The sequence below is a fragment of the Myotis myotis genome, unplaced genomic scaffold (assembly GCF_014108235.1).
Source record: "Myotis myotis isolate mMyoMyo1 unplaced genomic scaffold, mMyoMyo1.p scaffold_m19_p_1, whole genome shotgun sequence".
NCBI lineage: Eukaryota > Metazoa > Chordata > Mammalia > Chiroptera > Vespertilionidae > Myotis > Myotis myotis.
This window is the reverse complement of record NW_023416313.1, coordinates 116,526,225-116,549,890: the sequence shown is the minus strand read 5'-3', so window position 1 is coordinate 116,549,890 and position 23,666 is coordinate 116,526,225. Positions and strand designations below refer to the sequence as shown.

The 23,666-nt window shown below is 46.0% G+C and overlaps 1 pseudogene; it reads right to left on the bottom strand.

Moving 5' to 3' along the window:
- Positions 1 to 6,644: 6,644 nt before the first annotated feature.
- LOC118660399 lies at positions 6,645 to 7,987 on the bottom strand (annotated as a pseudogene).
- Between the last annotated feature and the right edge of the window lie 15,679 nt (positions 7,988 to 23,666).

Genomic DNA, 23,666 nt, shown 5'->3' with positions numbered 1-23,666 from the left:
AATTATCATCAAAGGAGGAGACGTAAGTGGGTTATATGAAATCCACTGGTGATAGATTAGGGAGGTAGGAGAAAGCAAAGCGGGGGAAACTGGGATTGGATAAAAAGTAAAATGATAGACACATGCTTCTTTTATATAGGTAGGTATAGGGTAGTTGACAGTCAACAATTAACACAATAACAATCACAATGAGTAAATTTGTGGTCCCTCCCCCCCCATTTGTTGTGCCCTGAGGGGTCCAGAAAAGGGGAAGTTCCAAGCTACCCTGACATTCCACAGGTATGTTATCTTAGAGGCAAAAAAAAAACAACCAGTAGGCTCAGTAAAGATCCAAGTTGATCTTTGTCATGGGAGATCCTGGCCTAGGACATAACTACTCACTATAAACTGCTCTTTAACGAAAAGGTTTTAATTTCAGACCATCCTTTGTGGTTACTTTAGGTCTATGAATTTGCACGCAGGCCTTCCCTAAGTTAGCCAGGTTAGCATGGGGTCCCTTTTTGTCCACAGGCCCAGGTTACTTATGTGCTGCTCACTGGAGGAGTCCATGGCTTAGAGCCTCCACAGGGGCCCAACTTGAAAATTTGACAACTGGAAAAAAAAAATTACGGGCTCTAAAATAAAAACACTGCAAAATTGAAATCAATAGATTGTTAATCAAATGTCCAATTATAACATATTAACTTCATTAATTGTTAAATTTACTATTCATAAAAATTTCATTACATTTAAAAAAAAATGTATGGGCTAGGTTTTTCTCATTTTACAAGAATTCCAGATTTAATTCAATTAGCCAAATGGTTTTGAGTTAGACAGACATGAGCAGAAAAAGGATGATGGGCCAGGTACAGAAGGTCACCAGGGTGGAAATCCTAGGCACCTAGCAATGGACAAAACTGGGAAAACAAGGACTGCAATCCCAGAGTAACCTTTTCGCCCCTAGCATATCACTGGTCAGATGGTTTAGATCCCCTGACCTTTCATATCACTGGTCAGATGGTTTAGATCCCCTGACCTTTCATATCACTGGTCATGCAGTCAGACACTCCCCTGACCTTTCCTCCCCTGGCATGTTGCTAGTCATGTGGTCTAACCCCTTGAAGGAGGAACAAGGTGGAGGGGGAGAGGAAGAGCGGCCTCATGGGACTCCCATGTGGGCCCTGTGTGACCACTCCCTTTGCATTAACCCCTAGGGATAACATCTAGGCCTCAGTTATGTTTCAGTTCCAGGCCCAGAAAAGTAGCAAAACCAGACAATAGACACCAAGGCTGACCTCAGGACCAGCTGCATTGACTAATGACCCCCTGCCCTGGCACTGACCAATCAGTGGAGACCACCACCCTGAATTGACACACCTGGAAAACTGATAAATATTCTATTAAGATCCTCCCTTGGGACCTCCCCTAAAATCCCCACCCTTAAAAGCCGTTAAGATGGAGGCCCCAGTGCACTCTTCCTTCTGGAGCATACCTAGCCTTTTCTCTCCCTCTCCTCTTCTGTCCCCCTGGCCCTTATCTTTACCTTTCTCTCTCCTAAGTTCCAAGGGCCCTTTTGCCTCTAACTTATTTCCTAAGCCCATTTCTTCTATGGCTCACTGTGACTTTCTAAGTAAACTTTCTCTTGGCACTGAATTCTTTTCTTTTTTAACTCTATTATTGAGAGTATTACAGATGTTCTCCCCAATTCCCCCTTTCCCCATTGTCTCCCTCCACCCAGATCATGCCCTGCCCCAGGCCTTCACCAACTTTTTTATTATCTGTGTCCATGGGTAATGCATGTATTCATATAAGTTCTTTGGTTAATCTTTCCTGACCCCTCCCCGCTTCCCTCTGAGATTTGTCATTCTGTTCCAAGTTTCCATGCCTCTGGTTCTATTTTATTCATCAGTTTATTTTGTTCATTTATTTTGATTTTTAGAGTCAATTGTTGATAGATATGTATTTATTGCCATTTTATAGTTCATATTTCCTCCTCCTCCTTCTTCTTCTTCTTCTTCTTCTTCTTCTTCTTCTTCTTCTTCTTCTTCTTCTTCTTCTTCTTCTTCTTCTTCCTCTTCTTCTTCTTCTCCTCCTCCTCCTCCTTCTTCATTTCTTCAAGACTCTTTAACATGTCATGTAATACTGGTTTGGTGGTGATGAACTCCTTTAGCTTTTTCTTGTCTGTGAAGCTCTTTATCTTTATCTGACCTTCAATTCTAAATGATAGCTTTGCTGGGTAGAGTAATCTTGGTTATAGGTCCTTACTACTCATCACTGAATATTTCTTGCCACTCCCTTCTGGCCTGCAAAGTTTCTGTTGAGAAATCAGCTGACAGTCATATGGGTGCTCCCTTGTAGGTAATTAACTGCTTTTCTCTTGTTGCTTTTAAGATTCTTTCTTTGCCTTTAACTTTTGGCATTTTAATTATGATGTATTTTTTCTGTGGGCTTCTTTGGATTCCTCTTGTTTGGGACTATGTGCTTCCTGGGCTTGTATGTCTATTTCTTTTACCAGGTAAGGGACATTTTCTATCATTATTTCTTCAAATAGGTTTTTAATTTCTTGCTTCTTCTCTTCTCCTCTGGCACCCCCGTAATGTGAGTGTTGGTACGCTTGAAGTTGTCCCTGAGGCTCCTTACACTGTCTTCATATTTTTGGATTCTTTTTTCTTTTTGCTGTTCTGATTAGGTGTTTTTTTGCTTTCTTGTATTCCAAATTCTTGATTTGATTCTCAGTGTCCTCTACTCTAATATTAAGCACCTGTAAATTATTCTTTGTTTCAGTTAGTGTGATAATGTAAGAAACATTCAAGCCTGTGAAGAATTTTTGTGAGTGTAGTTGAGCCAGACTGTGGACAAATACTGGGAAGCAGAGTCTCAATGGATTGAGATAATGCTCTGGAGAATAGCAGCTTTGCACCTCGTTTTATACATTACAATCAAAAGAGGAGACATAAGTGGGTTACATGAAATCTGTTGGTTATAGATTAGGGGAGCAGGAGAAAGCCAAGTGGGGAAACCTCTGGGATTGGATAAAAAATAAAATGATAGCCCTAACTGGTTTGGCTCAGTGGATAGAGCGTCGGCCTGCGGAGTTCGATTCCGGTCAAGGGCATGTACCTTGGTTGCAGGCACATCCCCAGTAAGGGGTGTGCAGGAGGCAGCTGATCGGTGTTTCTCTCTCATCAATGTTTCTAACTCTCTATCCTTCTCCCTTTCTCTCTGTAAAAAAATCAATAAAATATATTAAAAAAATAAAATGATAGACACATTCTTCTTTTACTTAGGGATTTGTTATCTCTGCAGAGTAGTGCTGTGCTTTGAGGGATCTGGAAAAAAGGAAAATTACTGTGACATTCCAATGATATGGTGCTGTAGATGCTAAAAGACAATAGATCCGCTCAGTTAAGGTAAAGATTGACCTTTGTCAGGGAAGATACCTGCCTAGGACATGACTACCCACCATAAACTGCTTTTAGTTAAAAAAAAAAAATTAAAAAAAACCTTTATTGTTGAAATTATTACAGATGCCCCTCTTTTTTACCTCCATTGCCCCCTTAAAAAGGTTTCAATTTCAGACTGTCCTTTGTGATTACTTTAGGTCTCTGAATTTACAAGGCCACCACATGGGCCTTCCCTGATCTAGTCGGGTTAGCATGTGGCCCCTTTTTGTCCACAGTGTAGCCTTCATTTCTGGCTGGTTCTTTTTTATGTTGTTGATGTTCTCACTAAGTTCCTTGAAGTTCTCAGTAAGTTCCTTGCACATTCTTATAACCATTGTTTTGAACTCTGTATCTGGTTGTTTTCTTGCTTCTTTTTCAGTTCTTTTTCTGGAGATTTCTCCTGTTCTTTCATTTGGGACATGTTTTTTTTGTCTCTGCATTTTGGCTGTTTCCCTGTGTTTGATTCTATATATTAGGTAAATCTGGTATATCTCCTGGACTTTGTAGAGTGGCCTTCTATGGTAGGTGTCCTGAGGGGCCCAGTGGCTCAGCCTCCCTAGTCACCTGAACTGGGCATTCCAGGTGCGCCACTGTGTGACCTGTGTGCACTGACCTATTGTAGTTGAGCCTTGATGTTGGTGTCACTAGGAGAATTGACCCCCAGCCAATAAGTCCAGAGGAGCCCCTGCACCCCAACTTGAGGGGTGTGGGGCCTGTGTCCCACCCCCACCCCACTGGTTCTGTGATTCTGCTCCATGTATGGGAATAGGCTGCAACTACAGCAGAAGAGCTGTTGTACAGGAGCTGACCCTATGGAACAGGACTTGCTTCAGTGGGGCTTTTGTGCTCACCAGGTCCACCCCTTGAGTGTGTCATTCCTGGAGTTGGTACAGTTGTAATTCAGTGTGGTTGAAGCTGACTGCCAGGTGCACTGGCTCTGGGGTCTCCTAGGAGCTGCAAAATCAGCCTCTGACTGTGCCTTGCCCAGGGCCACCCAACATGAGCTACAAAGCAATCTGCAGGTGGCTGCTACCTGTGTTGGGCTTAGAGGTGCCCAGGAGAGGCCAAGCTGTGAACCTTGGCAGGCTGCTGCTAGTGCAGGCCTGGGCCACTTATTGAGAGGTACATGACATGCTGAAGCCAGCTCCTGTTTGTTTGAGAGATTTTAGAAAAGTCTGAAGCAGGAGGCATGAGAGACCAGTTGTATAGAAAAGTCACTGGAAATGGCTTGGATGAGCCCTGCTAGAGAGGGGAAGGGCCTCAGGGCATCACCAGGGCCAAGTTAAAAGTGTGAGCCAGGTTGATTGAGATTCAAATATGGTGCAGCCTATCAGCTCTGTGGTGGAGAGGGCTCAGCAAAGAAACACTGGCCTCTGCCAGCATTTTTGACTAGGAGAAAGCTGCCCCTCCAGCCCTTGCCCTGATTGCAGGCAAATTAGTTCCTCCCTTAATGTCCCAGGTTCCTTTCAAGCTGCTGCTCTAGCAATGGAGCTCAGAGGGAGTGAGTCTGAGTAAGTCTGTGCACTGGACTTTTAACTGCCTGGGATTCCTGCAGCTTCCATTTCCCTCAGCCACAAGTTGTGGGGACTTCTCATCCTGTTACCCTGGGCTGGGAGTCCTGGTGTGGGGCAGGGACCCCTCGCTCCTCAGGGAAACCTCCACAGCCAAGATATTCCTCTTGATTTTATACTGCCACATGGATGTGGGACTAGCTGGTTCTGTGATTCTGCTCCGTGTCTCCACCTCTCCTACCAATCTCCATGTGCTTCTTCTTTGATTCCGTGCTTGTAGGACTTCCATTCAGCTAGATTTTAGGTGGTTCTGAATAATGGTTGTTCTGTATTTTAGTTGTAAATTTTGATGTGGTTGTGGGAGGCAGTGAAACCTACATTTACCTATGCCGCCATCTTGACAGGAAGCCTAAAATCTTTCTTAGCCAGAACTCAAGTACCATGGTTGCTGAATGAAGGTCTGGTCTGACTCCACCAGTCTAATACATGGTACCATTTTCTTTTTTTAAAATATATTTTATTAATTTTTTACAGAGAGGAAGGGAGAGAGATAGAGAGTTAGAAACATCGATGAGAGAGAAACATCAATCAGCTGCCTCCTGCACACTCCCCGCTGGGGATGTGCCCACAACTAAGGTACATGCTCTTGACCGGAATCGAACCTGGGACCCTTCAGTCCGCAGGCCGATGCTCTCTCCACTGAGCCAAACCAGTTTCGGCCATGGTACCATTTTCATCACCAAGTTTCAAGAGCAAAATTATAAATATCCATTCAAAAATTTTACAGCATATTTTAAATATTTTAGTATGTTTTCACTGATGTAAGGTGAAGAGATCCTAAAGCAGCCCTTTCTCTCAGGGTGAGGCAAGAGCCTGGAGACTGTGAGGTTGCTGGAGTGGGGTGGGGGTGGGACACAGATACGCCTCAGGGGATAGTGGCGGCAGTGGTGATGATAGGGAGAAGAGGGGGTGGTGTCTCCTTCTCACACCCCAGCAGGGAGTGCTCTAGGCTACTCAATCACCCCTCAAGTTGGGGTGCAGGGGCTCCTCTGGACTTGTAGGGTATGGAAGAAAAAAGGTTCTATGGAAAGGGTGAGCTGATCATAAATTCCTAACTGGGCAGGTCACAGTGGGTAGTCTCCCCCCAGGCATATAACTTCTTCTTTTTTTAAAAACAGAGTTCTGGTTTCTTTATTAAATATTTTTATTGATTTTAGAGAGGAAGGGGGAAGGAGAGAGAGAGAGATAGAAACATCAATGATGAGAGAGAATCATTGTTTGGCCACCTCCTGAATGCTCCCTACTGGGGATTGAGCCCAAAACCTGGGCATGTGTCCTTGACTGTAATCAAACCCTGTACCCTCCAGTCCTCAGGCTGATGATGTGCTATCCTCTGAGCCAAACCAGCTAGGGCTATAACTTCTTAAAAAAAAAAAAAAAAAAAAAAAATATATATATATATAATTGATTTCAGAGAGGAAGGGAGAGGGAGAGAGAGAATCATTGATCGGCTGCCTCCTGGGGACTGAGCATGCAACCTGAGCATATGCCCTTAACCAGAATCGAACCCAGGACTCTTCAGTCCGCAGGCCAGTGCTCTATTCACTAAATCAAACCAGTGAGGGCCATAACTTCTTTAGTAAAAGGTTTATCTTTGCCCTAAGCAAGCCCTGGCCATTGTTTCTGTGCATCTAATTTAATGTACCAAAACTTTATTTTTTCCAAACCTTTAAAAAATATATATATATATATATTCTTTTTTTTTGGCAATGACCTTTACTGTCCAGGGAGCCCGGAGTATTACAGCCCTGTCTTTCCAGCAAAACCCAAAGCACACCCGCCCATGCACAGTTCACACGAGTGTCTCCCCTAACTGCCTGGGGACACCGCTGCTTGAAGGGTGGATGCATCTCCGGATCACTCACCAGAAGGAAATTAGTCCCCTGACGGGAATTTCAGATTTTCCTACATGATGCTGTAGAGCCAAAATCTCAGCTGGAAACCTGTGCTGTTCCGGAGCCGAGGCGGAAGCTGTTCTCTGTCGCTGCCTCAGCCTGTAAGGCTCGGCCTCAGTGTTTGCTTCCCTCCCCAGCCCGTCGGTCGTCCTTTCATCTTTGTCCCTCTCTCCTGATAACTTCCTCTTCACAAGTCACGTGACAGGCCGTTTTTATCATGGCCACTGAATACAGCTGTCCTCTTCGGTTTAGAAAGATCCCCACTTGTCCTGCCCGTTGCCTCCCGGTCAAGCCCGGCCCCCCAGCCCCGCAGAGTGAGTGCAGCGACGTGTGCGGTGACCAGGCCCCGAAACGGAGGGAGCTCAGGCCCAGGCCCCCGGCTCTGCGGTACCGGTACCGGTATCGGTACCGTGTGGCCGAGAGGTAGCCTCTGGGGACTCCCTCCTGCTGGCCTCAGGCTTCAGGGTCCTCACGCTCTGGAATTCCTCCGTCAGTCTCTTCTGTAACCGCTGGCTTTGACCTCCAGCCCAGGTTTTACAGAGAAATGTGCCCCCGGGACGCAGCAGGCCCGGAGCCATGTCCAGAAGCGACCAGCACAGGCCAATGAGCCTGTCGTGGTCCAGGCCCCGGATGCCTGTGGCGCTGGGGGCCATGCCACTCAGAACCACATCTGCTCTCCCGCCAGGAAGCCCCTCTTGGATTCTCTGCAGGGTCCGTGGGTCCGTCACGTCAGCGGGGCGCACGAAAGTCGCTCCTCCCAGGGGGGCGATGTGAAGATCGACCCGGAGCACAAAGCTCACGGGACTGCTGGGATCTGTGCCTGCAGCGTTGACTCCCTGCACCGCCACCGGCCCCACACCCAGGGGCCGCCCCGCAGCCTAACACCCGGAGGCCGGGCCGCAGGATCCGGTGCCTGTGTCCACCTCCGGAAGCTTGAAGGCGCTCCGACACCGGTAACTCTCCACCTTCGCCGCCTTCACGAATGGGTCCTTCAGGTGCCGCGTCAGCCACAGGTGCTCGGTGCCTTGCAGTGCCTCGCCGCCGTGTGCAGCCCGTGGCGCTGCAGGGAGGCACACACCGGCCTGCAGCACCCCGCCATGGGCGCCGACCCGCTCCCGCCGCCGCAAGTCTATATATATTCTTACTGATTTCAGAGAGAAAGGGAGAGAGAGATAGAAACATCAATGATGAGAGAGAATCATTGATTGGCTGCCTCCCACAGGCCCCCTACTGGGGATCAAGCCCAAAAGCCGGGCATGTGCTCTGACCTGGAATGGAACCATGATCTCCTGGTTCATAGATTGATGCTCAACCACTGAGCCAGCTGGCTGGGCTGTTTGTTTTGTTTTATTACATCAATTAACCCACCTATTATAGGCTAGCAATATTCCAAATTGTGGAGTTCCTACTGGTCTTTCAATTCCTTATCTTCTGATAGCAAACTTTACTGTGATGGCCGAAGTGGTGTTTTAGGTCCAGGCACCAGCAGCTTCTGTTTTCATGCAGGAACCACAGTGCCAGATCCCCACAGCTCATCTCTTCATCTTGGAAGGGACCTTATCAGGTGCCGTTATAACCACAAAGGGATCTCTACCCCTATTTCTGACACTTGCCTCAGTCTACAACAGACATCAAAGATTCCTCAAGGAGGAGGAGATGCTGACATCAGTGGTAGACTGCTATCTGAAGACGTCAACAAGGCCTGTGTACCAATGGATTGATGTTTTACTCAGAAACTAGTTGTTTGATTGTCTTTACCTGTTTGCTAATGACATTAGTTATTGTAATAGTTATATTTGTTCTTTGGGCTTTTCAATATAGTCCAACTGTTTATGGTGACTGAAGATGTATAACATAAGTCTTTTTTATGGCTTATGTAAATGTTATAATAGATACCAAATACAGAAAAATGAGACAAAAGGCAAGACTCAGGTCATGATAGTTCACAGATAAAAATGATCCAGAGTGTTTTGTTTTGCAATGAAGACCATAAGACCTGGCTGCCTTCCATTTACCTGCTCTTCCCTTTTTGGGAAAATTCATCTTCAACTCACATCCCATGGTTACGATATTGCCCCATCCCAGTGGTCCACCATTTCAAGAAGGCAATGTTGATACTGAGACTTGCTAGGAATGAGCCTTCCTAAATCCTGTGAGACCACATATCTGACCAAAAGGTTGGTCATAAATCAACCTGAGGATGCATTGATGACCAAATCAGGGAGCTGTGAATAAAGTGATCTGATCATAAATTCCTAAGTGGGCAGGTCATGGTGAATGCTCTCCCTGCAAGCCCATAACTTCTTTGGTAAAAGGCTATCTTTGCCCTAAGCAAGCCCTGTCCATTGTTTCTGCACATCTAAGTTAACACACCTTTGAAATGCCTCTTTTCAGACCCCTCCTTCTAATATGTAATCACCCTTTTACACCCTTTCTTCTAAAGTGGACCATCCTCTAGAGAGCACAATCTTAACTATCCTGCAATCCAGTGATTTCCAACTGATGGGACGCAGGAACTTTTAAAACATGCAGTACCTGACTGTTTAGTCAAGGGCACTGACCTCTTTTCCCTTAGATTGTCAAATAAAAAAATGACAACGGTTAATACAACAATAGCCATCTAGTGTAAATATATCAGAATTATACCTATTTTTTGTCAGATCTGAAAAAATATAGTACTTTTTTGGTGTGCTGCAAAATTTTAGTGATTAGTTTATGAGTGTCATGAGATGAAAATTGCTGCTGTAATCCAATTCGCACTCACCTTCATATAGTCTTCCTTACGCTCCTGCCTTAATTTCAAATGCATAAAAGAAACTGCAGCCGAAACCGGTTTGGCTCAGTGGATAGAGCGTCGGCCTGCGGACTGAAGGGTCCCAGGTTCGATTCCGGTCAGGGGCATGTGCCTGGGTTGCAGGCATATCCCCAGTAGGAGATGTGCGGGAGGCACCTGATCGATGTTTCTCTCTCATCGATGTTTCTAGCTCTCTATCTCTCTCCCTTCCTCTCTGTAAAAAATCAATAAAATATATTAAAAAAAAAAAAAAAAGAAACTGCAAAACTGTTGTTCTCTGGAGCATTTCAGATGTTGCTCCCTGGCATATGTCATCAGTTTGGCTCCAGTAAACTCATAAAAATTCTGTTTCTTACATCAACAAGAGGTCATGGAATCTTATGGGATCAGAGAGAGGCCCATAGAGTAGTTGAGTGAAGATAAGGGCCAGGACTTGTGTCCAGCCCAAGTGGAGTAAGTTCTCATAGGAGACTGTGATGGGGACGTGGGCCCGAGTGTGTAAATCAAGTGCTAGCATGCATGGAGCAGGAAAGTGGAGCCTGGGTTTCCCACAGAACTGATTCAATAGCCCCAGACTGCCTAGTTTGGGCTCCTTTTACATGAGAGAGAATAGGCTCTTATCTTGTGTAGGCTTGTGATTTGCATTTTCTGTTTATCCAAATCAGATCCCAGTCAGTATCACCTTCTCGGTCATAGACAACATTTTAGATGGACCTCAGTGTGTATGAATTCCACCCTGAGAACTGCAGGAGGGTTACAGAATGCAGGAGATGGGGTGGGGAGTGAGCACAGGCTCTGTCAGCACTGGCCGACCCTCCTGAGAGGGCCAAGAAGGGTTCAACATGCCTGCTCACCAGTACAGCCTCACCCATAAGACAATTTAGAGTCCCTTCCAGAACAAAAGGGCTTGGTGAGGGTGAAACCCAATTTCCTATCACTTTTGAGAGTTGAAAATTTCAGTTTGGGCACTGGTAGGACAGAGAGAAAGCGAGGGAAAATTGTAACATACATTTGTATATCATATATGATTTCATTACTTCCAGCAATAGTTTGATGAGGTGGATACTAAAGTTTCTGTGAGCAGATCAGAAAACAGCCCAGGGTCCCACAGCTGATAAGGAGTGGATATGAAACACAACCACATACTCTTTAGTCTCTTAATATTGTTTACTATTTTCCCACTACACACAGGGGTTTAACTGAGTTGGAGGTTGAAAGCATAGGGAGGCGTATCCGGAATGACATTTTGGAGTTTGGAGAGTGTAGGACCCAACAAGATCTGAGTGCACAGACCTGGTGCTGTTGCTGAGACCCAACTAATGTGTCTCCGGGGTTTGGTTTTGATCTAAAAAGTCTAGTATACAGGCATTCTGTCTGGGAAGCTGCTGGGGTCCAACCCCAGCAGGTCCAGGGGTCCCCAAAGGTGTGGACAGAGTCGGCGAAGAAGGAATGACATGGAGACAGCGTTCAGTTGATCAGCAGCCTAGCCAGGATCTCTAGCCAAGTTCTGGTTAGGTTCTCCAGCCAGATTCTGTCCAGGATCTCTAGCCAAGTTCTGGTTAGCCAGGTTCTGTAGCCATGTTCTCTCGCTAGGTTCTCCAGGCAGGTTCTGTTTTTATTATCTTGTTACATCTGTATTTATACCAGTTGATTTTAATCCTGTCAATTTCTATTCCAAAGGTTAGGGCGTTTCTTATCTCCATTCCAGGGAGTAAAGATTATGTAGCTTAAGGGTGATTGTTCATAGTTAAAGTGATTAATTACCCACCTGGCATTTAGTTAAGGGGTTTTATTCCCTCCCTAACTTCAGGGAAAAATCCCTACTTGGGGAAACAACCTTTCTCGGAGAGGTGACCTTGGTTAAAACACATAGTGCCAAGAAGGGGAGCAAACATATTAAGAACAGTATGCCATATACGCCAGGTCCCTTGAGACATATGCTGTGCAGATGTTTCTTCCCTGCAGCAACTGTGTCAAGCAGCAAGGATGGACCAGCTTCCGGCAGGAAGCAAAATGAGAAATGTCAGATGTGTGACTATCCTGGAGTTTCTTTTAAACTGAGTCTCCTCATCAGATGCAGGGCACTCCCAGGCTGATTGTCACTTGAGTAAGAGCCCACTGGCCCCTCTGTGCAGAGCAGCCCAATGAGTGGGTGGGCAGTGCCCTGGACACCCCTGCCGAAATGGGTAGGGTTGCCCTTGTAATATGCTCTGGTGATTGCACCATGTGACTCTGTGCCGCCTTCTTCATCCCTACGAGGGGATCAGGAGACATTTGATTCCAAGCAGCAGAAATCCCAACACAAACTGGCAGAAACTATAAAGAGGACTCTTGGCTCATGTAACTGGAAAGTCTCAAAGAAGGCCCAGTTTAGGGCTGGTTTAATCCAGCATCTTTCCAGTGGCATCAAGGGTCTTGTTTCTTCACATCTTTCTAAAAACTGGCTCCCTTTTCTAATTGCTAAATGGCTGCCAGAAATCTCTGGGGCTGTAGGCTTCATCAGTGAAGATTAAAATATATCCATGAATTCCTGGATACTTCCTTTAAAAAGTGGAGCCTAATTCCCTTCTCCTGGAGTGTGGGAGGGACTTAGTGCCTAGCTTCCTAACAAACAAACAAAAGCGAAAGTGGCAGCGAGTAACTTCAGAGTCTAGGGGCACAAAATAGAATGCAGCTTCTTGCTTGCCCCCATCCAGATCACGTGCTCTGGGGGAAGTCAGCTGTCGTGTTGTGAGGACACTCAAGCAGCCCAGGGAGATGCCCATGAGGTAAAGAACTGAGGTCTCCAACCAGTAACCAGGGAGACCTGAGTCCCCTGACAACAGCAGCTGAAAGTAGGGCTGATCTAATCTAGTGAGAGTGGAAGCTGATCCTCAGCTCTGGGCAAACCTCAGGTGACAGCAGCCCCTCACAAGAAAGCCTGAACTAGAGCCACAATGCTATTCCTGGATTCCTGGCCCATAGAAGTTGCAAGGTAACATTTGTTGCTTTAAGCCACTAAGTTTTGGGGTAATTTGTTAAGCAGTAATAGACAACTAACATCTTCAGCCTCATCCAGAGAGAACAATGTGCTTCTAGAAGCTCTTTCAGAAAAGTGAAGAAGCTCCTTACTTGTCCCGGAGCCTTAGGCAAATCCTTCCTCACATCCCATCCTTCAGGTAGTGACTGGCCAGTGAGTGGGATGAGGCCAGTAACTCCTACCTGGGCTACTCTTGGTGGTCAGTGCCCTGCACACATGGGCTGAGGAGGAGGTGTGGAGGCTGGACCGAAGCTGGGGTGCTGCCAAGAAGAGGACCACAGGTCTTCCAGGCCACACCAATCAGGGCTCTTTCCAGTGAGGAATGTGGAGCCACTTAAAGAAATTGGCTTTAAATCATGAATTTACAAATTTCACCTTGGTTCTGAGATTCTATGAAGAAAAACAAGTTGACCGCTTTTCTTTGTGGAAGCTCATTGCCTTGGTGCTGCCTGAGAAATGGCCTTCCCTGGCTGATGTCATTCCAGGCTCGAGGTCATCAGTGAGGCAAAACAGGCTCCCTCTAACTCTCTTTATCAGAGAGCCCATGCCTGGGAGGGGCAGTGGTCATTCTCCTAGGGAGAACAGCAGCCACTCTTGATAAGTGCAAATAATTATTTTTTTGCTAAGAAAACAGCTGCTTTAAATTTGTATTGGAAGTGGTTCAAGACTATTGGAATCCTGGGTCAAGTGGCTGTGCGTAGTGACAATTTTCACTGTCATGGGTGATCTAGTGGCTGATAAACACCACGGAAAAGGTGAGAGGATGTCAGCTCCTCCATGCACATGATGTGTGCGTGTGTGTGTGTGCGTGTGGGATAGCAGCTTTACTGAGATACAATTCACATGCTACACAATTCACCCATTTAAAGTGTACAATTCAATGGTTTTCAGTTTATTCACAGAGTTGTATAAATATCACTACAATTAATTTTTGAATATTTTCATATTCATCACCCTAAAAAGAACCCCCATACCTTTTAGATATTATCCCTTCAACGCAAAGCTACTGCCACTCTACTTTCTGTCTATATCCTTTATTTGCCAGCAGGTAAGATTTTGGGGAGAAATAAAAAAGGAGTCATATTGTCCAATGTAAAACATAAGAAATAGTGTAGATTGTTGTCAAGAGATATTCTACATGGCATGTGTGTGCTTTCTGACACACACACTTATCAAGAGGGCTGTAGTTCTGTTGAAACTATATTATGATGGATCCTGTTTTCCGGGAAGGTGGTGGGTTCAGGGAGGGCTGTGTGGGGGATGATCTCAGCTGGCCTGGGTCTGGGGGTGTATGGTGGGAGGGGTTGTAGAAGCAGATCAGAGAACCAGTGTGTGGGCAGGGAGGAGTTGACATCCTGGGTTGGGTGGTGACCTGATTTGTCATGATCTTGGAGTGAGTCCAGAGTAGTCTGACTGCAGACCTCAGCTCAAGGGACCCCAGGCTCCTTCTGAGTCAGCCATACTGAACCATGACCCAGATCAGTGTCAGCTGGGAAGAGATGACGAAGATTGGGGTTCAAGGTAAAATTCCTTTGTTTCTTCAAGTTCTTCCAAGGCCTGGGGGATGAAGGTCTTCTCATCACCTTCACTTCCTCCTCTGGCTTTCCTCTCTGTCATCAGCCAGGCTCCTACTCTGTGGAAGTCACGCAGGCCAGGCTACAGGGAGGAACCAGCCACACTTCTCCAAAAGGCCACTCTTCACTTGGACCCTTGTGGGTCTTTGTGGGTGTGTGTGTGTGTGTGTGTGTGGGGGGGGGTGGGGTTCAGGCCTGCTTCTGTTCCTGCTTTGCTCTGGTAACTCGATGTAGGTCTCTGTTCCTTCCTTTCTTTTAAAAAAATATTTTTATTGATTTCAGAGAGGAAGAGAGAGAGGGAAAGAGAGATAGAAACTTCAATGATGAGAGAGAATCATTGATCGGCTGCCTCCTGCACATTTCCTACTAGGGATCGAGCCTGAAACCCAGGCATGTTCCTGATCAGGAATCGAACCATGACCTTCTGGTTCATGGGTTGATGCTCAACCACTGAGCCACACTAGCCAGGCTCTGCTCCTTTCTTTCTTTTTTTTAAAAGTCTATATTATTGAAAGTATTACATATTTCCCCCATCCCCCCCCCCCCATTGACCTATTCTATCCCACCCCTGCCTCCCGCCCCAGGCTCTGCTCCTTTCTTGACCTCAGTCTTCCATCTGTTTAATGGGAGACCAAAGAAATGATACCTAAGGGCCTTTCTAGGTCTCTCAGCCTGTGTAACCTAGTTCAGTCATCACTTTACAGTTTTCAGGGCATGCCATAGCATTGTCAATGCCCTCATTTAGTGTTCTGGGCCCACTTCTCAGCAACATGGTGAGGGGTCAAGAGCCCAGCTCTGGGAGTAGGTCTACCTGGATTTGAATACCAACTCTGTCACTGGTTAGTACTGTGACTTCGGGCAAATGCCCCACTTTATCTACATCTTAGTTTCCTCATCTGTAAAACAAGGAAAGTATATGAACTTACTTCACAAGGTATGTGTGAAGATTAAGTAAAATAATGCATATAAAGTGCCCTGCAACGTTGCATACAATGCAGACATGGAAATTTAGTGATCTTGCCAAGACACAGTGTGTTAAACAGTTGCTCCTTCTACCATACTGCGCCACCTCTCCTAGGTGCAGAAGTTGAGAAGCAGAATCTCCTTGATGTTCCCAAATCCAGATGCTTGGGAGTGGTCCCAGGCTCTCCTATCTGGCCTCTTACGACCACACCTTAGCCTGGGAGCACATCTCTCTACTACCACCGAGCCCTGGTCTGGTTTGCTCCCAACTGGCAACGTGTTCAAGGGGCTGTGGAGGATTCTGGAGCCTTGCAGCAGGAGCCCAGAATGATATAGGGATACAGGTGGCCTGTGGGGTGAGCTTCAGGCAGCTGGACAAGGCTGTCTCCTACTCACTGGGGGCTGCGTTCTTCACTCTTGGAGGGGTGCTATGAGGTGAGAGACACTGCCTAAGGAATCGTTTCCTGTCTTGCAGTCTGTTTCTCCCCTTCCGCATCCCAATCCCTGTTCATCATTTCCTGACATGGTGTTACTCAGGAGGAACTTTCTCTGGAGCCGGTCTCCTTCCTGTCCCCACTGGCCTTGCCACCGCTCCTTCGGTCTCCCTCCACCTGGGCTCTGGCTTTGCCTCCTCCTGGCCCCTCCCCTTCCCTCTGCTGCTCTCTCTGCATAGATTCCCTTATTTTGCCCAAAAGAAGGAAAGTAAAAGGTACCCTGGCTCAACCTGTCTGCCGCATCCAGGTACTCCAGGCTCCTTCCCTGCATCACTGTACTCCTCCTAGGGAGGGTCCACACCTTGATTCAGAGTGTGAGGCTATGTGGAGGGTTCAGAGGACAGTGTTCTCCAACTCCCAGTGGCCCTGTCAGGTAACTCATTTGAAAGAGGTGGATATTCACTCTCAGAGAAGATGGGAACATTTCTCAGGGTCACCAACTAGTATAAGGCAGAGCCACAGCCGTACCCAATAGGTATGGGAGGATGCTGAGCTGTGACCAGGCTCCTTCAGGTTATTGCCTCCCACTCCTTTCTCACATGTTTTCTGGAACTGGTCCTTTACCTGTTGCCTTGGGGAGGCAGGAAACCAGGAGGCTGTGGAGGGTCATTCTTTTTTTTTTTTTAAATATATTTTATTGATTTTTTACAGAGAGGAAGGGAGAGGGATAGTTAGAAACATCGATGACAGAGAAACATCGATCGGCTGCCTCCTGCACACTCCCCACTGGGGATGTGTCCGCAATCAAGGTATATGCCCTTGATCGGAATCGAACTTGGGACACTTGAGTCCGCAGGCCGACGCTCTGTCCACTGAGACAAACCGGCCAGGGCAGTAGGGTCATTCTTAACTTAGGCCAATCGTGCCCTGATCTAGCCCTCTGCAAAGCATCTCAGTATCCAGGACACAAATGCACAGGAAAGAAAAATGCCCACACTGACTGACCTGGACACATGCATTGGCCTTGGTCGGTTTGACAACCTCGCCTGCTCTTCCCTGAAACTCAGGCCTCTTGGCTCTCTCCTGGTTCTCTCCTGCCTTCTTCAAGTGCTTTTTCTTTGTCCCTGAGCAGGGTTCTCATCTCTCAGTTCCACCGTGGGAGCCACCAAGGCTCAACCCTCAAACACCGCTACCTCCCTGTCTGTGGAGTCTGGAATCCTTCCAGCCTCCCCTGATTCATGGCTTTCTTGCCACCTCCCCACACTGTACCACTGAGGGCAAGGCCAGTGTGTCCCTAGGACCTCCCCTCTCTGCCATCACCTAGCCCAGTGCCTGGAACAGAGGTGTGGAATGCTGTAGGTGTAGGAATAAATATATGCACCTGTCCCATGGTTATTACCTCAATTGGGCTGGCCCCACCTACCCATCCAAGTTAATCTCTGAATTTCAGAATTTTGAACTTGAAAGAATAAGGCACAGAAAACCTCCCTCACAGAATGTGATGCAACTTTTCCAAGAGATACTTCAGGAACATTTAATAATAAATGAAAAATGCTTATGATAATTAAAGTAAAAAATGCAGCAGCACACAAAATTGTGTGAACATGATGACCATAGCTGTGGGCTCAGAACACCTGGAGGGCTTCTGGATCAACATGATGAGGTTTGCTCTCCAGATTCATTGAACCAAGAAGGATCTGGGCCTGGGGACATCAGCCATAGTGAGACAAATGAGAGGCCCTGCACTGAAAATGTAGAAGAGTCTTCTTTAGGAAAACGATCAGCTTAACTGAAGTCACATAGCTATTGACACTGGTGATCTGTCAGAGTCTTACCTCATGGCCCTTCCCGAAAGCCACAGCTGGACAAACCCCACTGACATGCTCCAAACTGGCCAGGCTTTTGGGTCTCAACTCTTAAATTTGGAGTTCAGACAGGACTCCTAATGGACTGCCCCAAATCAGTAGATATTTGAGAAAACTTATAATATAAAAGACAGAGACCAAAACAAACAGAAAATAAGACTCAGAGGAAACAGGGACGGAGGAACCAAGATGGCGGTATAGGTAAATGCCAGTGCTCACCGCCTCCCACACCACATCAAAATTACAACTAAAATACAGAACAACCGTCATTCAGAACCACCTGAAAGCTGGCTGAATGCAAGTCCTACAACTAGAGAAGTAAAGAAGAAAGCACATTGAGACTGGTATGGGGGGCAGAGGTGCAAGCCAGGCTGGTCCAGCACCCACGTGTGCAGCTTTTTTTTTTTTTCAAATCCTCACCAAAGGATATTTTTTCCATTGATTTTTAGAGAGAGTGGAAGGGAGAGGGAGAGACAGAAACACTGATGTGAGAGAGACACATCGATTGGTTGCCTCCCACATGCCCCCAACCAGGGCCGGGAGCTTACAACCGAGGTATGATTCCCTTGACTGGAATCGAACCCAGGACCCTTTAGTCTGCTGGCCGACACTCTATCCACTGAGGTAAACTAGCTAGAGCTATGCCAGTTTTTTAATTGGGAGGGAGATCATTCCTGCAAAGGCCACCTATGAGGATCAAGGGGTCCCAGCCTCACAGCAGACCCCATAGCCCAGGGTTCCAGAGCTGGGAAGAGAAGTTCCTGTAAAAATCAGTAGGAATTGTGGCTGAGTGACACGGAGGTTGCTGGAGACTCTGTTGTTCCTTTTAAAGGGCCAGTGCACAAACGTACTTGGACTCGATACCTCTGAGCTTCCGCACAAGCAGCTCTGGGGGACCAAGACACAAAGGGGGAGAATTAGACTGTCTGGAATTGGGGCAGGAACCCAGGGGTGGCTTTCTCCCAGACAGGGTTGCTCTCAAGGGTCACTGTTCTTGTGCTGGAACCTCCCCTGTAGCAGGGCTGATTGGCAGCCATAGCTGAGTCTCAATCAGCCTGGAGACCCCTCCCCATTCAGTTTGCAGCCCTGCCCAAGCTGTTTGCAGCAGATCTTCCATATGAATGGCCTGTCCTGGCTCAGGCTTCAGACTTTTCTAAAATCTCTCAAATAACCTGCAGCTTGTGACAGCTTGCCCCAAACCGATCAATAAAAGGCCCAAGACTCTGCACAAGCACCAGCCTGCCTTGCTTTACAGCTGGGCCTTGTCTTCTGCATAGCAGCTCTCCCACTGTAGTTGCAGCTGGTCATCACAGCCAATTTGGTCTGGAGGTCAACTCCTCCCAGAGATGCCAACAGCAATCAAGGCTCAACTACAAGACTATGCACACAGCTCACACAGGGGTGCACATAGAGTGCCCATCTCAGGTGACTAGAGAGATTGAGCCACCGGGCCCTACAGGACACCTACTATACAAGGCCACTTTACCAATTTCAGGAGACGTGGTAGCTCAACCTAATACATAGAAACAAACACAGGGAAGCAGCCAAAATGCAGAGACAAAGAAACATGTCACAAATGAAAGAAATGGAAGAAAGCAAACTACTGGATATAGAGTTCAAAGCCATGGTTGTAAAGTTACTCAAGGATCTTCATGAGAGCTTCAAGGGAGTTAGTGAGACTTTCAAGGATTTTAGTGAGAATTTTAATGACATGAAAAAGAACCAGTCAGAAATTAAGCATATATTAACTGAAATAAAGAATAATTTACAGGGATTCAATAGTAGAGTAGAGGATTTTGAGAATCAGGTCAATGATTTGGAATATGAGGAAGCAAAAATCACCCAATCAGAACAGCAAAAAGAAAAAAGAATCCAAAAATATGAAGATAGTGTAAGGAGCCTCTGGTACAATTACAAGTATACCAACATTCACATTATGTAGGTGCCAGAAGGAGATGAGAGAGAGGAGAGAAAGAGAGAGCAAGAAATTGAAAACCTATTTGAAGAAATAATGACAGAAAACTTCTCCTACCTGGTAAAAGAAATAGACTTACAAGTCCAGGAAGTGCAGAGAGTCCCAAACAAGAGGAACCCAATGAGGCCCACAGCAAGACACATCATAATTAAAATGCCAAGGGCAAAAGACAAAGAAAGAATCTTAAGAGCAGTAAGAGAAAAGCAATTAGTTACCTACAAGGCAGTGCCCATACAACTGTCAGCTGATTTCTCAACAGAAACTTTGCAGGCCAGAAGGGAGTGGCAAGAAATATTCAAAGTGATGAATAGCAAGGACCTACAACCAATATCACTCTACCCAGCAAAGCTATGATTTAGAATGAGGGTCAGATAAAGACAAAGAAAAAAAAGCTAAAGGAGCTCATCACCAACAAACCAGTATTATATGAAGTGTCGAAGGGTATTATTTAGAAGAAGAAGAGATAGAAAAAAATGTGATTAATAAAATGGCAACAAATACATATCTCTCAACAATTAAATATAAAAATCAAAATAAACATATAAGAAATCTAATGAATAAAATAAACTGATGAATAAAACAGAATCAGAAGCATGGAAGTGTGGAACAGACTGACAAATCTCAAAGGAAAGAGGGGAGCAGGGCTGGAAGAGATTAACCAAAGATCTTACCTATGGACACAGACAGTAGGGTGGTAAAGGCATGGGTGGGGCAGGAACCAGGTGGAAGGGGGCAATGGGAGGAAAAGGAGGACATCTGTAATACTCTCAACAATAAAGATTAAAAAAAAAGAAAGAAAGAGGAAACGGACAATACAGAGGTCAAAGAAAACTGGAAAAATAATCTCCAAACCAACAACAACTAGAAAACAACCCTATGATTTATATCTTCAGGGAATTTTGAGAAGCGATCATGCCTATATCCTGTCTATACCCAGATACAGGAAAAGTCCCTAGGAAATAAAAACAAAAAAGATAGTGGAAATAAAAACTGGAACAGAGGGACTGGAAGCTGAAAAGACAAATGTAATATGGGAAAGAAAAGAAAGAGTAAATGAAAGATAAATCCAGGAGGTTCACATATAAATAACTGGAGTTCCAGAAAAGATAAATGGAAGGGAGAAATTTTTTTCTTTTTTTTTTAAATTAAATCTTTATTGTTCAGTTTATTACAGTTGTTCCTCTTTTTTCCCCCCATAGCTCCCCTCCACCCGGTTCCCACCACCCCCCTCCGCCCTCACCACCCCCCCTCCACTGTCGTCATCCATAGGTGCACCATTTTTGTCCAGTCTGTTCCCGCATCTCCCACACCCCTTTCTTCCCCAAGAATAATCAGTCCACTCCCTTTCTATGCCCCTGATTCTATTATAATCACCAGTTCATTCTGTTCATCAGATTATTTATTCACTTGATTCTTAGATTCACTTGTTGATAGATGCATATTTGTTGTTCATAATTTGTATCTTTACCTTTTTCTTCCTCTTACTCTTCTTAAAGGATACCTTTCAGCATTTCATATAATCCTGGTTTGGTGGTGATGAACTCTTTTAGCTTTTTCTTATCTGTGAAGCTTGTTATCTGACCTTCAATTCTGAATGATAGCTTTGCTGGATAAAGTAGTCTTGGTTGTAGGTTCTTGGCATTCATCACTTTGAATATTTCTTGCCACTCCCTTCTGGCCTGCAAAGTTTCTGTTGAGAAATCAGCTGACAGTCGTATGGGTACTCCCTTGTAGGTAACTGACTGTCTTTCTCTTGCTGCTTTTAAGATTCTCTCTTTGTCTTTTGCTCTTGGCATTAATGATGATGTGTCTTGGTGTGGTCCTCTTTGGATTCCTTTTGTTTGGGGTTGTCTGCGCTTCCTGGACTTGTAAGTCTATTTCTTTCACCAGGTGAGGGAAGTTTTCTGTCATTATTTCTTCAAATAGGTTTTCAATATCTTGCTCTCTCTCTTCTTCTGGCACCCCTATAATTCGGATGTTGGTACGCTTGAAGCTGTCCCAGAGGCTCCTTACACTATCTTCGTATTGTTGGATTCTTTTTTCATTTTGCTTTTCCGGTTGGGTGTTTTTTGCTTCTTCGTATTTCAAATCTTTGACTTTGATTCTTGCAATGCTCTGGTCTGCTGTTGGGAGTCTGTATAATATTCTTTATTTCAGTCAGTGTATGCTTAATTTCTAGTTGGTCCTTTATCACAACATCAAGGGTCTCACTAAATTTCTTGAGGATCTCATTAAGTTTATCAGCGGTTTCTAGAAAATTCTTGAAAAACCTTAAAAGTGTGGTTTTGAACTCTATATCCAGTAGTTTGCTTTCCTCCATTTCTTTCATTTGTGTCCTGTTTCTTTGTCTCAGCATTTTTTATGCTTCGCTGTGTCGATAGAGTGGCTTTCTGTGCTAGGTGTCCTATAGGGCCCAGTGGCTCAGCCTCCCCAATTACTTGAGGTAGACACTCTTGGTGCACCCCCTTGTGGGCTTTGTGCACAGTCTTGTTGTAGTTAAGCCTTGATTGTTGTAGGTATCACTGGGAGGAATTGACCTCCAGGCCAACTGGCTGTGAGAATCAGCTGTGTCTATGGTGGGAGAACTTCTGTGCTGAAGACACCCTTATGGGGCAAGACTTGCTTCAGTGGGGCTTTTGTGCTCACTGAGTCTGCCCCCTGAGTGTGTCCCTTATGGATCTGAGGAGTTGTAATCTGGATGGTCCCATTATGACCACTGGGTACACTGGCTCTTGGATCTAAGGAGATGCTAATCTAACCTCTTCCTGAGGCTACCCAGCAGAAGCCAGCTGTAAAGCAATGCAAGTTGCCCTGGGGCCTTGGGCCAGCTGCAGTTTGTTAAGTAATTTTCGGATTACAAAGGGCCGGGGCTTTCATATGCAAAAGCCTCCGTGCACGGCTGGGCTGGGCGGGGCCCCAGGGGATCAACAAGGCTGGCTGAGTGGAAATTCTACAACTACAAGGAAAGAGAAAAGCATACTGAGACTCAGAGGAGGTGCAGTACTGAAGTAAAATACTAAGGTGCGGAGTGCATGCAGAGCGGGCTGGCTGATGCCAGACAGTCCCGTTTCTCCTGTATGAGTCTGGGTCCCCAGAGACTCGCCCGGAACTGGAGTTCTGAGCTTGAGACTCCTTCCCGAATGAAAAAGACAATCGTGTCCTTAGCCGTCAGCCCTCTCCGCATGCACCTCCTTACCTTTGTATTTTACTTCCGCACTGCACCTCCTCTGAGTCTCGGTATGCTTTTCTCTTTCCTTGTAGTTGTAGAATTTCCACTCAGCCAGCCTTCCTGTGGTTCTGGATGATGTCCGTTCTGTCTTTTAGTTGTATTTTTGAAGTGGTTGTGCGAGGCAGCAATCTCCGGTGTTTACCTATGCTGCCATCTTGGTTTCTCCTCACTAGATTTCTTGAGGGTCTCACTACATTTATTGGCGGTCTCACCAGTCTTTTTGATGGTCTTACTAAATTTATCGGTGGTTTCAAGAAAGTTCTTGAAAAACTTAAAAGTGTGGTTTTGAACTCTATATCCAGTCGTTTCCTTTCCTCCATTTCTGTCATTTGTGACCTGTTTCTTTGTCTCCGCATTTTTTATGCTTCCCTGTGTTGATAGAGTGGCTTTGTTTGGGGTTTGGAGGGGCCCAAATGACGCCCATCTGTGAAGCAATGCAAGCTGCTGTGGGGCCTTGGGCCTTCTCTTGGAAGTTCTGGGTCTGTCTGGCCCAGCTGCAGTTTCTTAGGTAATTTTCAGATTGCAAAGGGCCAGGGCATTCATACCAAAAGCCTCTGCTGAAGCTTTGGATGGGGCGGGGTCTCAGGGAATCAACAGGGCGGAGCAAGCAGTTATGGCTGATCCTCAGCCCTGCCCTAAGGGGCCCCGCATCTCAGTGTCCCAGTAATCTCTGCAAGCACCTTTGAGAGAAAGCCTCCCTCGAGTTCCGAGTTCTGCCTGCTGACAGACAGTCCAGTTTCTCCCTGAATGAGTCTGGGTCCCCAGAGACTCACCCGGAACTGGAGTTCAGAGCAGTTGGGGGCTTGTGACTCCCTCCCGATTCAAAAAGACAGCCACGTCCTCAGTTGCCAGCCCTTGCTGCGTGCGCCTCCGTACCCCTGCACTCCACCTCCGCAGCTCCTCTGAGTCTCAGTGTGCTTTTTTC